Consider the following 20,307-nt stretch of genomic DNA (forward strand, 5'->3'; position numbering starts at 1 on the left):
CTTTGGTGGCGAGGGGTTCTTTAATTTTTGGCATATTCTTATCTGTTTGTTTTGTGGCCTTGAGAAGCCTCTTTCTCCATGCTCTGCCATAGGCGAGAGAGATCACATGCCCTAGCTCTCCTTGGAGAAACTTCTTCCTCTTCGAATTTTAGGTTATTGGGTTGCATTGCCACCCCAATATTCTGCTGGGCTAAAAAAAAAAGTTGTGGTTTTGTTTTTTATCTGTTTTTTAGGCATTATGATGATTAATATAATGTGGATGTCACCTCCCGGGTTCAGGTGATTCTCTTGCCTCAGCCTCCCAAGTAGCTGGGATTATAGGCAGGCACCATCACAACTGGCTAATTTTTGTGTTTTTAGTAGATACAGGGTTTTACCATGTTGGCCAGGCTAGTCTCGAACTCCTGACCTCAGGCAATCCACCTGCCTTGGCCTCCCAAAGTGCTGGGATTACAGGCATGAGCCACAATGTCTGGCCACTTGATATATTTTCTATATGACTCTTTTGACAGATCTGTTTAATGAAAATGCCTTCTCTCATTCTGTGCCTTGCACTTTTAATCTCTTAAAGATGCCCCTGGATTAATAGAAGTTTTTTTTAATTTAATGAAGTTCAACTTAACATTTTTTTCTGAAGTTGTATTAGATTTTATAGTGTAAATTTTAAAATAACGTATTTGCTTACTACAAGTCACAAATATATTTTCCTGTATTACCGTATTATTTTGTATTGTCTTTTACACTTAGGCCAATGACCTATTTGGAATTGACTTTTGTATATTCTGTGAGGAAGGGGTCCAGATTTATTTTTACACATATAGATATCCAGTTGATTCTGTAATATTCGTGGATATAAACAAAGACCACCAAATAAGAATATATATATATATATCAAGAACTTCTATGAATTAAAGAAAAGGCAAGGTGATAAGATTGAGCAAAAGACACCAGCAACCAGCAAAAATTATAAAAGAGGATTTTAAAATGTAATAAGTTTATTAAAAAGTGCTAGACATCATTACCCACCAGGGAAATGCAAATCAAAACCAAGGAGAAATGCTACTACACACCCACTACAATGGCTAACATTTAAAAATAATTTAAAAATCTAACAATATTATTTTTTTGAAATGGATTTGGAGCACCTTGAACACCTACAATACTGGCAGGAATACAAATTGGTAAAGCATTTTTGAAAACTACTGGTATTTATGAATAGTATTGAACATCTGCATACTCTATGAACAACTTCTAGATATGCCCCCAACAGAAATGAGGGTGTGGGAAAACAGTCTGTTGCATGGCATGAGTGATGCCATCTTGAAGCAAAGCCACAATGATGACTGACGTTTGACCCCCACATACCAAGGTGATCAGGAATAAGGTCTTTAAACCATGCCTGCAGTATAGACTACCCCTCACAAAGATGCTTAGCTAACCTTTCCAGTGAAAGTGGATTTCTTGGCCTCTTTCTTCAGCTTCTCAACTCCCTCAGTCTTTGGAGGTAGGTTTGCACAAACCTGCTTATCATGGAACAGAGTATAAATGTATTGCATAAGACAGGTACAATAAAATTCATAGCAGTTTCATTCAGAAAAGGAAAAAAACTGGAGGTGGGGGAAGAGGGGTGGTGTGTTAAAGAAACATCAGTGGAAGAACAAATATAGTATGATATATTAATACAGTGAAATAATATACAGTGATTAAAAATGACTAGCATGGTATATATAACAACAAAATGGTTATATCTCACAGACAGTTAATAAAAGCAAGATGCATACATACATCTGATTTTATTTACATAAAGCTCAAGAATGAGTACAACAAAAACTAATCCAGTACAAATGAAGAGAAAAATAGTAGTGAAGAAGAAATACTGAAGGAGATATCTAGTGTGCTGGAAATCTTCAACAGCTTGATATGGATTCTGCTTACACAGGTGACTAGATTTGCACAAATTAATTGAGCTGCACGCTTGAAGTTTCTTCAGTTTACGTGTATAATGACTAATATATGCTAAGAATAAAAGGCTAGACAATCGGAATATTTTTACACTGGTGATGGCTTCAGAAGTCTGGTGACAATAGAAGGGTTGGGAGATGAGCAGAAACCCCATTTTTAGTGGGCCTGTGGTGATAATGGTGCCAGGAAAGGGTTAGCAGTATTGAGGTCAAGACTATTCTTGTACCATCATGTGCCTGTGTTTTTTCCTGTATAGACTTCTTTAGTTCTTGCTGGTCCTCCAGAATCCCCTTTGATTCTATGAGCTATTTAATATCTCATAATTTCTTTTCTGCCTAAACTTCTAAGAGTTTATTTCTGTTCCTTGCAACAAAATATCTCAATGAAATATGTATCAAAAATGAAATATTGCAAATTACTAGCCCCAAAATATTCAATGGGCTAGCCAGAGAATATAAAATGTAGGAGAGAGAAAGTCTCAATATTCCAGTCTGGGATATTTTAAATATTTACTATTTGATAGCATAAACAATGTTTGACTCAGAGCTTTTATGTAGTAGAAGTACATACCAAGCACAACTATCGCCTAGGAAAAAGGAGCAGTATAATGGAATTCTTGTCAGCTTCAGAAAGAAACAAAGGTTTAAGCTTAGTGTGATGTTGGCCATTTTGAAAACAGAGAAAAAAAGAAAAAGAAAAAGAAAACATCATTGTTAACAGAGAGCCACTTATATTGTAAGATCTAACATTTTTGACATCTTCAATCCTTAGAAGGTCCCAAAGGCCTAAATGAGAGTTCTCCTGCTCTAGTCAGATGTGTCCCCAGTCACTGAGAAAAGCTCCCCACTCATCTAGTTCCCCGATCTATCCGATCCACTGCATTCCAGCCAGTCCTCAACCTAATGGGTTTCACCTCCCTGCCAGACCTAAAAATCAGTCAATCAAGCCAATCACATCCTCCCATGGGAATGAGGGGCAGCTCACTTTCGCGTTTCTACAAAGCCTGCCTCCCACACCCCCTTCTGTTTCACTCTGCTCCCAAATGCAGCCCCTATGTGCCCTGCATGGGCAAAGTATAAGTACTTGGCTGACCCCAGAAGTGCAAAGCTGACTGTAAAGCTCACCTTCTTTCCATATCCTAATGTTGGAAGAAGGCTGAAATGGTGAATAATTCATCTTGCAGTGATAAAGAAGGTGGCCTTGTTGGTAAGGGCTTTGTGATGCCCTGTGTGCCCTGCATGGACAAAGCATGTGTGTCCTCCGCTCCCAGGCTGTAGGGTTATGTGACTAATAAACTTCTGCCCAGTCTCATTTGACCATTATCATGTGTCACGTGTACTGCTATCTTGTACCATTTAGTGGGGGCCTCATTCTACGACTACAAACAGGACAACTGAACTCCTCATGAAGATGCAGTCTGGGGACAAGAGGAAATTATCAGTATCTCTGAACCAGAATCTGTCATTGTGAATCACCTAAAGGCAGAGGTCATCATTGTTATAAACACCTTTAAAGTAAGGGCCTTGGAGATGGGCAGAACTTGGAAGTCTTTCACTAAGAGACAAAGATTCCCAGACATGAAAACTCTCTTGATCTATGGCTCTAGCTAAAAGCTCAGTGCCCTAAAGCCAATCAGCACCTCTACCAGTCCGTTTGGTGTGAAGATATGAAGTCTGAAACTGCTACAGCCACTCTGCCATTATGAAAGTAACCTAACATTAGAGAAGACAAAGCAAAAAGACCAGAAGTAACTGTCTCCTTGGCACCTTTGAGCTACTGAATCAAGCAAATTCTGAAGCGAGCTTTATCCCTGGCCTTCCCACTTATGTGACACCATAAATCCCCTTTCTTATTTAAGTCAATTTGAATATTTTTTTCTATAACTTTTTGCTGCAGATATAAGCCTTCTGGTCAAAGAACCATAAGCAATAGTTTTCTAAACTATTTTTAAAAGTTTATAATTATTATGATATTCCTAGATACATTAAGATTTAAACCTATACCTCTAAAATAATCAATTATTGGTGGTTTTCATAGAAAGTCTCACAGCTGCAAGATAGGTAAAACACTAAAGAGACTCAGGAATGGCAGTAACAGTAATGGTAGAATGTCAGGAAAATAATGGAGACAGTTAAGGCCCGGAAGAAGTCCAGAAGAATGGTACTTATGCACCATAAAAGTAAGATAAAAATGTTCAAAAATGAGCCCATTGTGATATGGGAGGGGGGAAGAGAAGTGTTGGGTAGAGAAAGGTGGGTCTCTGGCTAGAGCTCCACCCTCGGGCCTGTGCCTATGGACCTAGCTGAGGAAAGGCACTCTTGCCTTTGTAACCAAATGTTTCATTTCCCAAGACCACCCTGGCCTGCCATGCCCCCGTCCTGTGCCTATAAAAACCCCCGAGACCCAAGCAGGTGGACACACAGGCAACTGGATGTCGAGTGGAGCACATCAGCGAGGAATACACAAGCGGCTGGTCGTGGAGAGGAACACACCGACAAGTACCGGCATGTGGCAGGCCAACGACCAGCAGAACTATGCAGAGTTTGGCTGGGGCAGCCCAAGGAGAGCCCAGGCCACTGAGTGGCCCGACTGCAAGGGAAACCTTCCCATTCCATCCCCTTCTGACTTTCCCCATCTGCTGGAAGCTACCTCCACTCAATAAAACCTTGCACTCATTCTCCAAACCCAGATGTGATCTGATTCTTCCGATACACCAAGGCAAGAACCCAGGATACAGACAGCCCTCTGTCCTTGTGACAAAGTAGAGGGTCTAATTGAGTTGGTTAACACAAGCTGCCTATAGACAGCTAAACTAAAAGAGCACCTTGTAACACACGCCCACTGAAGCTTCAGCTGTAAACATTCACCCCTAGACACTGCCGTGGGGCTCCCTGCCCATCTGTATGCTTCCCTAGAGGTTTGAGCAGCGGGGCACTGAAGAAGCGAGCCACACCCCCATCGCACACCCTGCCAGGGTAACAAGGGAACTTTTACCATCTCACATGTAGGTAGGAAAAACTTGCAGGCATATGTCAGGAAGTAGACTAGAAATCTTTTCAAGAGAACCAGATGGATTCAGAAAGGCTTAGCTATGTTATCCTCTGTGAATCTTGGTCAATGTTTCTCAAATTTAATTAAAACCTATTAAGTGGGGGAGAGACCCTTATTCAGAAGGAAGGCAAGGAAGGAAAAAAATCATTAGCAGTAATTATGTTCTTTGAAATTGAAAATCCACCCTTACACTTCATTGTTATTTCCATTCTCCAGTTTGTGCCTCACCCTATCCCATTTCCAACTTAGCATTCTTTCTATATCCGTAACATTCTGACATGGACTCAGAGAATCACAGCGTGTGTCCCATCCCATCCTACTGGTAGGATGAGTGAATTTGTATACATTGTATAAAATGAGTGAATTTGTATAGATTTCATATATATGGCTTGCTTGAACAATGTGAGATACACCCAGGGGAAAAAAAAACACAAACGCTAAAGGAAGGCAACCAGATCCGAAAATGCTTGTGCATAGAGCAACAAGAGTTGCATCAAAAGATTGGGGTGAGTGGCTGGGCCCCAATTCTGATCATTGTCCTCAGGGCTTCCCATCACCTACAGAATAAAATCAAATTCTGTGCACAACACACTAACATGGACATTCAACCTACCTAACTAGCCCACTCTATGGCCATTTATTTTCCTTATACTAGACACTCAGGCAAGGATGAAATACACATACTACCTATAATACACCCCTCCTCATTGTCTGAAAACATTATGTTGTTGTTTTGTTTGTTATACATTTCTATCTAAATTTTACCACCAAAATGCACTTACATGTAACAGTTTTAGTAAAACTTTCCCTGGTATATGCAGACAGCCCTAAATATCACAGCATTCCCCCAATTATTTTTGTATTGCAGCACAATATTTTTGAGTTTCAACTGCTTGCTTATATCCTTGGCCTATGGACAGGAAAGATGTCTTATTTATATTGATTTCTATGGTATCTACATGGTGCTTTGCACATGTTATACCCAAAATAAATATTTGTGGCATAAACGAATGAATGAATGATGCCAGGAAGGCCAGCCTTATGAATTGGTAGCAAAATGTATTGGTTAGCTTTACGTGCACTATAAAATGCTTCTGAAACACAAATAATGTTCCTATATAGATACAGGAAGTTAAGTGTCAGAATAATTATTTTCTTAGTTTAAATGAAGACTTTAACTTTTGTTAAATATAAATGTTTCTTGAAAAGGTCCCTCTTTCTTGTGTTTCCAGGCTATTCTAGATTCATCATGATAACAACTAAAGTCCTCTCCTGAGTTTACTTCCTCTTCCCTGACTCCCTTTGATCCAAATATGCTGCCATTAATCAAGGCCTGTGCTCAGGGTTGATGCTGTTGACTAGCTACACTTTTGTAATAAGTTTCTGATAAATTACTGAAAGTTTTTTTAGTGATGGGTACACATACACCCCTGAAAGAGAAAGGAGGGGGATTGAAAAAATTGGGGGAATTGAAATCACAAATTTCAGGTACACTGAAGGCTAATGTACTTGTATAGAAAGGCTTATTAATGGTGGTTTCCCTGGTCCACAATAAATCATGGTAGTTTAACTGACTAGCTAGATGATGGAAACAAAGAAATTCCACACAGAGAACCTTGCATTTGGGAGATAATCAATATCCCCAATGACATAATATCAGACCTTAAAAAAATGACCCAAGTTACTCCAGTTGAACCTTCGCACTTTGACCTCCATTAGTTTCTTTTGTTTGCTTCCGAAGTGGAATAGACACACAGTAAAACCGCTTGATAGGTTTCCATGCAGAGAATGGATGGTGATAGCATCACAAAGCCCTTACCAACAAGGCCACCTTCCTTATCACTGCAAGATGAATTATTCACCATTTCAGCCTTCTTTCAACATTGGGATATGGAAAGAAGGTGAGCTTTACAGTCAGCTTTGCACTTCTGGGGTCAGCCAAGTACTTATCTTCAGAGCAGCAGAGGAACATTAATTTTCCAAGGTCCTCTACTTGATCCTACTGCAATGGAAATCCAACTAGAACCTTATCATCCTAGGAGATCAGCCTTGGAGCTATAAGAGAATGAACTCATCTTGAAAAGAATGATCTCAGGCAGGGAAAGGGAAGAATTTTATTGCCATGAATTTGCAGTTTCAGATATGAAATCCGCCTTTAATTTCTGTGTATCATTTTTACCTTTTAATTGGGACTTTTATCTTTCCCCAGCACTTCAGAAAATAGTAAGTTCAAGGTTTCTCAGTTTCTCTGACTTCATTACCCTAGGATGCTAGTAAGCCCTTAGCCATTCCACTTCACCTCCACTATAGGGTGTATTCAAGGTCCAATGATAAAATTGGCCATATCTGTCTCTCATCTTCCTCTTTGTACTCTTGTTTCACAATTTGGGAGATTCCTTTGTTGGGGCAATTAGTCTGTTAATTTATACCACAAAAAAAATAGATTCTCTGCCTTGTCCTAACCACTCCCACAGAAAACTGACATGTTATCTTAGAATTTCACAAACACGTCTGAGCTCTTTCTAAATACATCAGGTCAATGTCAGAGATGGGGGTTGTATCCAAATACTGAAAAGAAAAAGTGGGAGGAGGAAAGAAGAGGAGAAGGAGAATGCATATGAATCTAATTCTATGTATTTTTTTGTAAAAACTAAACTTGAATTAAATAGCTTTTTCAAGTCACCTTGACCTTATCATGGTCTTAATATGAAATAAAAAGGAATAACTTCAGTCATCCTTTAATATGGGAAGCAATCACATTCATAAAAGGGCTGACACTGAGTGTGCTTAGGCATTTTTCTTGCTTTCCAACCTCTTGCAGTGCATGACAAAAACAACAATGTGATATTTTATTGAGCATTTACTATGTGCCAGGCTCCAACAATACCCAAGTATTAATACTTAGAGTTCCCAGTGATTCTCTCTTTTTCTCACACTTACATGATTTTTGTACATCCAGTTTCCTCTCTCTAGAATATGCTTTCCCAGTTTTCTTCCTGGGATATTCCTATCCTTTCTTAAAAACGTAGCAAACCAACACATACTTTATAATATTGACCCTCTTAGGCAGACAACAATGCATTTTCCTCTATTAAATTCATTATCTACTGCTATTGTATTATAATCGATAGTGCCACTTTTCTGGCTACAAGATTGACTTTATCCCCAAGACCAAACACATCATAAGGTAAATGAAAAACATTAAATGAATATTTGTTGAATTAGTAGTCTGATGCATGAATCAATTAATGAATAAATCTGCACCAACATATTCTGCACTGTTCTGTTCCAATAAATTACTGCACACAAAGGGGAAAACATTAGGTTCCAGACATAATTTCCAAAGCAGGTAATATCCTTTATATTTTGAGAAGCTCTTGCAAAGACATCCTGCGTTATCTGAATCACAATTTAATATTGATAGTGACAATAATGTTTTTATTGGAAATTTCAAGAATGCTGATATCAATGACTTTGGGTATCAAATACAAAAAATGAAGTAGGATGATGAAGGTTGTTCAAACAGACATGCACCCTGCCACCACACTGAACTGAGACCACGTGTTTCTCCTTCATACTGCACAACATCTTATTACTTCTGTTTCCCACTGACTCCCACCTCTCTCACTCGATAGGGAATTTTCTTTGTTATTTTCACAGGATCTATCAGATATTGTTGGAAATGACACTGTAAGTAAATTAAGTACAGGATAGTATGGGCTGATGAAGTACTGTAATTTAATTTTATTGCATCAGTGGCAACAGTAAAATAAATGCACAGCATAACATGCTGAGATAGTCTATTGATCTTTTCAGTTAATACTGGATGAAAACTCCTAACAAAACATAAAATTACAATATTGTTAGAAAATATATTATTTTTAGCTTTTAATACTACAACAAATTTAGAAGCGTAATTGTTTCATTTTACACACATCTAATATATATGTAGATGGCCAAGAACTGAATTCACACCTGATCAGATCATATATAATAATAATATATTTATTCCAAGGTTACTTATTATGTTACCTCCAGGGGTAGTCAGACTAAGAGTAGGATAGGGGCCTTAAACATTTACAGTCAAGCAAAAGGATGTCACAAAATCCAGGTACCCAAAGGAACCTCATAGGCCTCCCTCAAAGATAAAGTATATCCTTCTAAGAGCCATACTGAACTTATCATTTTGATTATCTGTTTAACATGGTATACAAAAAAAAGTGAGTTGGATATTAGAGAGAATTATAAGGGAAAGACAGAATTTCCATAATGACAAATGGTGGTTACTTTCTTGAAAGCAGAAAGCATGCTTCAGAAAACATGGTCAAAAAGAAACAAAATGAGCAAAGAAGTCTGACGCCTTTCAATGCAGAGAGGATTGTTTCACGTACCTTAACAACAGTTTTGGACTTTTTTGAAGTGTAGTTTGCCTAGGAAATAACTGATCACATTTCTATTTTTATGGGGAGTCAAAATTGTTTTCAAATGTTTCAAATTTGACCTGAAAATACATCACAACTAGTAATTGATTCTGTTTTCTGTTCTAGTGGTCTTTCACTCCATATTGAAATCACTTTTGCTATTCGACATTTTTTGATTAAATTTAACCAATATATGTTCAGTGCCTACTATGTGCCAGGTGCTGTGATAAGCACTTAAAGAGAGGGAGAGATGAACAGTATATGATTATTATTATTAATAATTAAAAATTTTAGTGAATCACTTCAATTTAAAACTTGGAAATATCTGCCATACCCCTTTTGGGGACATATGAAGAACTAAGGTTATTATAAATCTGAGATGAGGGGATTCAGAATATATCATTACAGAAATAGTGTTGATAACCCTCTAAATCTGTGTATTCTTTATTCATTTGCAAGTTTTCTCATTCTACTTCATATTAATTCTCACAATAAGACTATAAGCAAAGAAATAGTAATATTCACTCCATTCAGCAGATAAGAATACCTCAAATCAAAGTGGTTATTTCAAGTTTTAACCTCAGGCAGTTAGAGGGAGACTCTAGAATAATATAACATACATATATAATAATATCCTGCAAACAACTACAGTGCCTCCTTCAGAGGATTTTTACTTCTGACCATACACCAGGCAGTCTGCATTAGAGAAAACACTTTCTCTTGGATGTATAGAAGAGAACCCTAGAGGTCTGAACACAGGAAGGCATAGAGAGGCCAAAGGAGCTTATTTGATTTCCATCATCCTCCTCACTGTTCTTCCTTACCCTCTCAGATGGTAAGGAATTATATTTTATATATTTATACATATATGTATAATTTATATAATATAAAATACTCACATGCCCAGAGGAAAAATAGTGAGCCAATATTCTTCTTTGCAACTGGAATGAATCTTAATTCATTCTACACATGTGATTAATACAACTTGCATTGCCTCTTCTGTAAAGGTGCTTTCATTCCAGTAGTACAGGTGGTTTCAATCACATACATAAGGCTCCTGGTGGGGAGGATAAAAACACATATATTAACCATATATCAATATGAAAAAAAATGTAAAAGGTTTAAGGAAGAAACAGCAGATTTAAAGTACTTTAATTTTTCAAGATCTTCTAAGAGGAAATATGGAAAAGCTTCTAGGTGTTTAGGGAAAAAAACCCAGGAAAAATTTAAAAGACCAGAAAGAAGTAATGGTTTTCTAACAGTACATTTTAAGTGCTCTCCTTTTTAAAACATCTGAAGGAATTATTCTGTATGTGCAACCAAACATACAATAATACACAATTCTCTTGGGCATTCATTTTATTTCACTACCTTAGCAGCCGATCATGAAAGCAAGCCGACTCTGGCTTTTATTTTTTTCATTCCAAACAGAAGAAAGCAAGCTTCATGAGAATGCAGTGTAATTGGAGAGAAAAATAACTGCAGTATAAGAGAGGGGTTGAAGGGAAAGAGAAGAGGGCTAGAAGAAAAGGGCTTAGCAACTCAGAATGTGGCAAAAATCATTGCACCTGGAAAGAAGGGCATTGGCTAGCTATATCATTGCAAATCTCTGAGAAAAAAACCTTTACTCGGTCATCTTTGGATTGCTTCCAGGTGCTACTGATATATTTTGAATTTAATAGATCAAGGTTAAATATATGCTTGGATGCTGACTTCAGGGTATCTTCCTTCTGATAAAATCAGAAACTATTATTGCTAATTGTCTACTGAATTTCCTAGACGCCCAGGAATGAAAGACCTTAGTAGTCATCTAATTCCACTATACACCATTTTTCAGTAGTTCTATTCTTTCTGACTTTTAGCAGAGTGAAAGGGAAGGAATCCAAGACTTACAAACAGGTGGTGAAAATATGAGTCTCAGCTCCATCTCTGGCAAGCTATATGACCTCTGCCAGGTTATTTAATCAGGCTGGGGCTCGTTTCATTTAAACTAAGGAAAGGATTACATTCTAAATATGCTTGTAAAATGTAATAAACTTAATATCTTTTGAAAATATTCACTTCAATAGTCCTTATAATTGATCCTGGTCAAAAATAAAACAAGAAAACAATTATTCAAGTATTTATATGTTCTTTCACATTCCAATGGAAACCTCATAACACCTACCCAAGCTCCATATCTAAATATCTAACACAAATATTAACACACTTTAAATAAATATATATACACCTATAAATATCACAATAAGCTGGGCAGGCAGCACTTTGGGGGGCCAAAACGGGCTAGAGTTTGAGACTAGTCTGGCCAAGATGATGAAACCCCAACTCTACTAAGAATACAGAAATTAGCTGGATGTGGTGGTGCACGCCTGTAATCCCAGCTACTTGGGAGGCTGAGGCAGGAGAATCACTTGAACTCGGGAGGCAGAGATTGCCCTGAGCCGAGATCACGCCATGGCACTCCAGCCTGGGTGACAGAGTGAGACTCTGTCTCAAAAGATAAATAAATATCACAATGATGCTGATTTATGAAACCACAATTCTATCTAGAACAAAAACATAGGATTGACTTATTGACTCTATGTTGTGGTTCTTCTTCAGTATAAATTACTACTTGACATTGCTTTACTAAGAAAGCAAAGACCCATATACCACCTCATACATCAATTCACAGTATCACACCTACTACATGGAAATAATTTGGGACTCTTTTCATTTGCTTTACCCTTTCAAGTAATTCATTTATGTCAGAATAATAAACTTATTTGTAGATATTTAGTTGTTTTCTTCATTTATAAAATGTTGAGAATTAAGAGGTCTTTGTGGCTAGCCATTTTACAATAAATATGGGAGACATCTTCCTGTGTCATGGTTTTCCTTCCGAGGTTACTTAATGATACTGAGTGTGAATGAGACAATTATTTTGCTAGATGATGGCTTCTTTCCAGCCATTAAGTAATATCATATAAAATATAATAATCATAGCTTTATTTGATTTTTTTCTAAGTACTTTACATGTACCAAGGCCTTTAATCCCCACAGCAATCTGGGGAGATAGCTACTATTGTTATCACTATTTTGATAATGAGGAAACTAAGACAGAGAGAAGATAAGTAACCGGCTAAAAGCAAAGTAGCTAGTAAGTGAAAATGCCAGGATACGGACCCAGGCATTTAAGCCCACGGTCCATGTCTTAGTCACTATTGTGTAAGTTGAGAGTAACAGAATATACATTTTCAACTCCCTTAATAACTGTTTCAGAGTGAAACATAAACATATTTTTTCTTAGTGATGGTTTTATTTTTAAGGCAGTGAAGATTATGTTACAAGGCAAACCACTCTTTTCATTTCTAGCACGGAAAAGCTCAAGCTAAGTTGTGAGGATAAGGAAGTGTCATCATCCTTCAATTACAAACGTGGATAGAAGCTTTGATATAACTAACTAATGATTAAATGGAAAGAGAGAGTTTTCCATTCCTTATTGATTTTATCCTCTGTAATACTGGAGATTAAAAATTGTAATCATTTGAGAATATACTTGGTTTCTCTGATACAAATACTTCTACAAAGGTGTACATTTAATGCCACCAAATTTATTTCACTTCCAATCACCCCCTAACTGAGTGACAACAGGCTACTAAGAGCTATGTCAGGTATGTAATTTTTTTTGAGCTTTTATGTTGAGTTCTGTATGTAACCAAATATCTGCTTTTGAAGGAAAATAAAATTATGGAACTGAATAAAGCAGCAAGTTTTCTGCTCTAGTATGCAGGCTCTAAGCTTTTTTTTTTTTCTTTTTTTAGACGGAGGCTTGCTCTGTCACCCAGGCTGGAGTGCAGTGTCATGATCTCAGCTCACAGCAATCTCTGCCTCTGGGTTCAAGCGATTCTCCTGTCATAGCCTCTCCAGCAGTTGGGACTACAGGCGCCAACCACCATGCCCCCCTAATTTTGTAGTACTTTTATTAGAGACGGTGTTTCACCATGTTGCCCAGGCTGGTCTCAAACTCCTGACCTCAGGTAATCTGCCCGCCTCGGCCTCCCAAAGTGCTGGGATTACAGGCATGAGCCACTGCGCCCAGCAGGCTCTAAGCTTTTTAAGGAAAGATGTTTTGTTTTACTCATTTTTGTAATCATAGCACCTACCTCTGTCTCATGTGCAGAACTTGGTCCTACAAACATGCCCATTAAATTGTGTGAGGTGATTAAAAATAATTGTTCAAATAAAACACACTCAAAATGCTAAAATTTTAAGAATATAGACCAATGAGTATCTAAGAGATAACACACACATATATTCACTACCAAGTTTAAGAAACAAAATTCCCCAATATCAGAGAAGCTCTCCCCCTGCCCTTCTCAATAGCTGCCTTCCTTTTTCCAAAAAAAGAAAACCATGACCTGACTTCTAACACAGTAGAATACTTTTGCCTGATTTTCAACTGTATGTGAATGGAGTGTTACAACATGCACTCTCTAAGGTCTAGTTTCTTTCACTCACTACAATGTTTGCAAAATTCATCCACAGCATTGCTCGTAGCTGCAGCACATTTTGTCTGTAGTATATGACACCATTGGTGAGTAAAACACTTTTTCTTTTAATCCCTGCTACTGTTAATGGACATTTGAGTAGCTTCCAGCTTTGGGCTCTCATAAAAAATATTGCTGTGCATATCATTTATCCTTCTTGAGGCCTAGACATGAATGTATTTCTGTTGGGTAGATACCTAGGCTTAGAAATGCTATTGTATTGAGTAAGCATTTATTCAGGTTAGTAGATAATTTTGGATAGATTCCAAAAATGGTTGTGCAAGTTTGCATTTTCTCCAGAAGTATATTATAGTTCTGGTGGTCCCACGTCCTTACCAGTTGTCAGTCTTTTAAATTGTAGCCATTGTGTGAGTTTGTGATGGCATGTTATTATGGCTTAATTTACTTTTTCATCTTTTTTTTTTTTTTTTTTTGAGACGAAGTCTCGTTCTGCTACTCAGGCTAGAGTGCAGTGCCACAGTCTGGGCTCTCTGCAACCTCAGCCTCCCGGGTTCAAGTGATTCTCCTGCCTCAGCCTCCTGTAGCTAGGACTACAGGCGTGTGCCACCACGCCTGGGTAATTTTTGTATTTTTAGTAGAGATGGGGTTTCACGACTTTGGCCAGGCTGGTCTCGAACTCCTGACTTCAAGTGATCCACCCACCTCGGCCTCTCAAAGTGCTGGGATTACAGGCGTGAGCCACCACTCCTGGCACCATCATTTCTAATGATGAATGCCTTTTTAAAAATATTTATTGGCTATTCAGATTTACTGTTTTGTGATTTGCCTACTTAGTCTTTTTCTTATGTTTTTAGTGAGTTGACAGTCTTTTTATTATTCACAAAATAAGTATTTTCTCATTATAAATGTATTTTTTATAAGAATTGTTTTTCTCATTATTAATGTATACATTAATAATTTATATGTTATGGATACGTATGCTTTGTTAAATGTATGTACTGCAGGTATATTTTCCCACATTGTAGCTTGCATTTTTACTTTATCAATGTTGTCATTTAATAAAGCAAAGTTTTAACTTTTAATGTGCCCTGTCAGTTTTGTTCATTTATTGAAGATTGTCTCTTCTTGTCTGTTCTGTGGTGCTATCTTTACAAAATTGGGTGTGAATATGAATTTGTACTCGCTATCCAGTTCCAATAGTTTAATTTCTAATTTTTTGCTAATATCACATCATCCTCAATAGTTATTGTAGCCTTCCAAGAAGGCTTGATGTTTTATATTTTTTAATATATATTTTTTCATTACATACGAGATGCGTATTTAAACAACCAGCCTCTGGACTTGTTTTTAGTTTTTAAAATTTCAATAGTGTTAGGAATGTAAGTGGTTTTGGATGCATGATTAACTGTATAGTGAAGTCTGGGCTTTTAGTGCACCCATCACCTGAGTAGTGTATATTGTCCCCAACAGGTAGTTTTTAATCTCTCACCCTCCTCACTTCTAAACCTCCAATGTCCATTAAGCCACTCTGCATGCCTTTGTGTACCCACAGCTTAGCTCCCACTTATAGGTGAGAACACGTGTTATTTGGTTTTCCAATAAGAAGGCTTGATTATCTTGTGAAGAACATTCTTCTTAGTTGGCATTACAACTTAATCTTCATTCTTTTTGACCATTCATATTTTCACACATACTTCTAAGTTTGTCATTTTCCACAAAAATAAACTACTAAAATTTTGTAATTCGGCTACATAATTGAATTAAACCTATGCATCAATTACAAAGATTCAACTCTAAAATATTGACTGCTTCAATGCATCACCATAATAATATTTTATACTTTTCTGACAAGGACTTATACATCTTTTATTAGATTTCTTTAGAGGTATTTGATCTTTCATTGATGCCACAGAAAATCGTATGTTTCTGAAATATTTTCAAATTACCATTTAGTGTTATTTAGAAAAAACAATTGATTTCTGCAAATCAACCATGTATCTAGAAACTTTCCTAATTTTACTTACTAATTCATATAGTTAATTTAAATATATATGTGTGGCTGGGAGCGGTGGCTCATTCCTGTAATCCTAGCACTTTGGAAGGCCGAGACGGGCGGATTGCCTGAGCTCAGGAGTTTGAGACCAGCCTGGGGAACACGGTAAAATCCCATCTCTACTAAAATACAAAAAAAATCAGCCAGGCATGGTGGCGGTCGCCTGTAATTCCAGCTACTCAGGAGGCTGAGGCAGGAGAATTGCTTGAACCTGGGAGGCAGAGGTTGCAGTAAGCTGAGATCGTGCCACCGCACTCCAACCTGGACAACAAAGCAAAACTCTGTCACAAACAAACAAACAACAGTTATATATATTTCACCTACTTGAGATAATTTACCTACTTGAGATAATTTAATTGTATCCCTAAAATCAATATTAATGGCACTTTTGTGGTCATTTGCAAACAAACCCAGAGTGGTGAACAATTTGAGTCACCAATTTTCCCAGCTCTATCTTCTTGTTTCGGGTCACATACTATAAATAAGTGTCCTTTTTGCAGTCCATTTGTGCCACATTTTTTGCATTTTTATGCTTTTCATTGGCGATTTGATTGCTTAAAATGGGCTCCAAGCCTAGTGCTGAAGTGCTATCTGGCACTCCTCAGTAGAGGAAGGCTGTGATGTGCCTTAGGAAGAAAATCCATTGTTAGATAAACTTTCTTCTGGCACCAGTTATAGTGCTGTTGGATCTGGGTTCCATGTAATAAACCAGTGGTAAATATTATTATTAATAGGGTGTCTTTAAATGGAAATACACACAAGACTATGTTATATACTGATCAGTCATAAAACTAACATGGGCAGAGGCTCTCAGGAATCTAGCCTTATATTTCTCCTAAAAGCAATTGTTCAGTATTTGCTGATTAAGTGTTTATAATGACTTTATAGAACATAACTATTGCATAAATAATAAAAATCCATTTCTATTTATCTGTCTGCATATATATAATAAAGAAAATGTTCATAATATTGTTTTTGCATTATACATCAGATAGGTACTTTAATATAATGCCAAATATTTATAGTAAAGGTGAGGATCCTTGCTTTATTTCCAGAGAACTATTATTATTTGTGATGTTTAGTAGTTCCCTCCAAATAGTTCCATTCCCAGAGAACTATTATTATTTGTGATGTTTAGTAGTTCCCTCCAAAAACCCACTTCAAGAATTTATCTTTATTTGACCTAACCCAGACTTTATCCAGTACAAACATCATTTTCCCTGGGAGCATTTGTTAAAAACAATCAGCAGCAATTCTTTAACAACACGATTGCCTGAGGTGGATATAAGAGTTGGAACAAAAAACAAAGCTGGCAAAAAGCTTAAAAGGAAAACTAAAAAATGAGGTGTTCATAGAAGAAAGAGCCAACATAGTGCTAGCACTCTAGAAGCCCATGCACGTTAATGGGACTGTGTGGACAGCCATGGTTGTGCACAGGCTTAGAAAAGACCTCAGAAATTCCTAAGCTCTCACCTCTCAATGCCTCTGTTCAAGGAGGAAGCAAAGACTAAGGTAGGGTTTTTAATCTACACAGAACCTCTCAACAAAGATTGAGAGAATAATTGGTTCCAGCAATTTAAAGAAATCACTGTTCAATAACTACCTGACCACTAGGTAAATTAATCAGACTATTTAGTGGTTACATATTACAAAAAATTTAGATTTTGTGCAATTAGTTTAGAAAGTCACTAAACAATCAAACAGCAACAGCAACAACAACCACCACCATTGTCACCAAACCCTGAGTAGAGAAAATAATCTGACTTAGAGAGTGTTCACATTGTATTATTTTAAATGTACAATTTTCAACAGAAAATTATGAAACATGCAAATACAAAAACAAGAAAATATAGCCCATACATAAGGGAAAAAAAGTTAAGAGAAAAAAAAAAGTAAATAATTCCTGAGGAAGCACAGATGTTAGGAGGCTAAGAATTTAAATGTTATTTTAACATATGTTTAAAAACTAAAAGAAATTGTGTCTTAAGAAACAAAGGGGCTGGGCATGGTGTCTAACACCTGTAATCCCAGCTCTTTGGGAGGTCAAGGCAGGAGGATCATTTGAAGCCAGAATTTCAAGATGAGCCTGAGCAACATAAGTAGACCTTCATCTCTACAAAAAGTAAAAAATAAAGAAAAATTAGTCAGATATGATGACATTTCATCATATCTGGGACCTAGTAGTCCCAGCTACTCAAGAAGCTGAGATGGGAGAAATACTTGAACTCATGAGTTTGAGGCTGCAGTGAGCTATGGTCTTACTACTGCACTCCAGGCTGGGCAACAGGGCAAGACCCTGTATCTGGAAAAGAAAAAAAAAAAAAAAGAATGATGTCACACCAAATAGAGAATTTTTTTACAGGGTAAAAAAGAACCAAATAGAAATTCTGAAGTTGAAAATTAAAATAACTGAAATGAAAAATTTATTAGAAGGGCTCAATAGAACATTTTCTTTGGCAGAAGAAGGAATTTGTGAAGATGAAGATAGGTCAATTGAGATTATTCTCTGCAAAGAATAGAAAAAAGAATAAAGAAAAATTTAAAATGAACATACTCAGATATGTGTGGGACACAATCAAGTATGCCAACATAACATAAAATTGGAATAACGGAAGGAGGGGAGAGAAAGAAAGGAATATAAAAAATATATGAAGTATTAACAAACAAATTTGCATTAGTTGATGAAAAACATTAATATACACACTCAGGAAACTAAACAAATTTCAAGAAAGATTAACTCAAAGATAATCACTCCCAGATACACTGTAATGAATCATTAAAAGACCAAGTCTACAGAGAACCTTGAAAGTGTGTAGAGAGATATGATCAAGGATGTACAAGGAACCTCAATAAGATGAATTGCTGCTTCCTTACCAGAAACCAGAAAGGCAGAGAGCAATGGAATGACATATTTAAAGTGCTGACAGACAAAGACTGTAAACCAAGAATTCTATTTAAAGCAAAACTATTCTTCAAAAATACAGGAAAAATAACTTTCCCAAAAGAACAAAAATTGAGAATTATCTTTGCTAGACTTGCTTTGTAATAAATAGTAATAGGATCAAGGCTGAAATAAAAGAATACTATACAGTAGTTTGAGTCTACATGATAAATTAAAGAATACCAGTAATGGGAACTACATGGAGAGATGTATATGTGTGTGTGTGTGTGTGTGTGTGTGTGTGTGTGTGTAATATATATGTATATTTATAAAGGTATACATGTCATATGTATGTATATATGTTTGTATTGTTGTGTATATTATATATTCAAATGTACACACACACACACACACACACACACACACACACAGGCTTATGTATATAGGCTTTGAAATTGCAGTCACCTCTTCTGAGTTCTCCATACCCCAGCAGTCATCTTTTGCCATTTCATGCCCAGATTCTGAGCCTCTATTTAATGCACAAAATTGCAAAATGCCTCCAATAAGAAAAAAGTTCAGATTATTGATTTACCTCTCCTATGAGAGAGTAAGTTTTAGTCTCTGTAGTATTTGTTTCCACAAATTTCTGATGTTATCATACAGAATATTTCAGCATTTTGTCTGTCTTCTTAATTATTTTTGACAAATCCATCACTTGCTACAACTTTCTACATTCTATCTGCAAGTGGAGGTCTCATCCTTGCATATATAACTCTTCTTTAACTTTGTATTTGAGATATTTCTTCTATGTTGCATATAGTTAGTTCTTTGCTTTATGTTTTGTTTCAATATTGTATGACAATCTTTGTGATTTAATTAGAGTTTAAATTATATATTTAATATGATTGCTGACATGTGGGGAGTCAAAAACTACATTTTACTATTTATTTTCTATTTATGCCACAAAATTTTCTTTCTTTTTTTCTTCCTCTTGAATTAATCAAATACATATTTTATTATACCATTTTAACCTGTAATAGCTTATTAATTATACATGCTTTTGTTATTATTTCTGTCTTAGAGATTTTTAGCATTTATCTTGTTTAAATTAAAATCTTACTAAATCTTATTAAAATCAAACTTATAATGGAACTTTTACTATTTAACTAGAAAATGCAAGAACATTTAACAACTTTAATGACCCTTTTCTGTCTGCATTTTGTAGTCTGAATTTTTAATACTGTGATTCTACATATATTTTTACATTCCACACTATATTATTGTTGTTGCTTTGAAGCACATTTCAGGAAACTACAGCACATAAGCCTACTCTAGCTGTTAGTTTGTATATTACCTGTGAACTAAGAATATTATTTTTAAAGTTAAAAAAAATGAACAATATACAACAGATCCTAAAAGATCTGTTGACCCATTACCAAAAATGTTGAT

The 20,307-nt window shown here is 36.4% G+C and overlaps 1 long non-coding RNA gene across 1 annotated transcript in view; it reads right to left on the reverse strand.

The window, feature by feature from the left end:
• The window catches only part of LOC104003133 (uncharacterized), a 539,896-nt gene that overhangs the window by 317,208 nt on the left and 202,381 nt on the right, over nucleotides 1–20,307 (reverse strand). Inside the window, exon 3 of the long non-coding RNA XR_010151896.1 lies at nucleotides 10,334–10,491. This is a non-coding gene — a long non-coding RNA (uncharacterized LOC104003133). The remainder of the gene's footprint in view (nucleotides 1–10,333; nucleotides 10,492–20,307) is intronic.

Source organism: Pan troglodytes, chromosome 17, assembly GCF_028858775.2.
Source record: "Pan troglodytes isolate AG18354 chromosome 17, NHGRI_mPanTro3-v2.0_pri, whole genome shotgun sequence".
NCBI lineage: Eukaryota > Metazoa > Chordata > Mammalia > Primates > Hominidae > Pan > Pan troglodytes.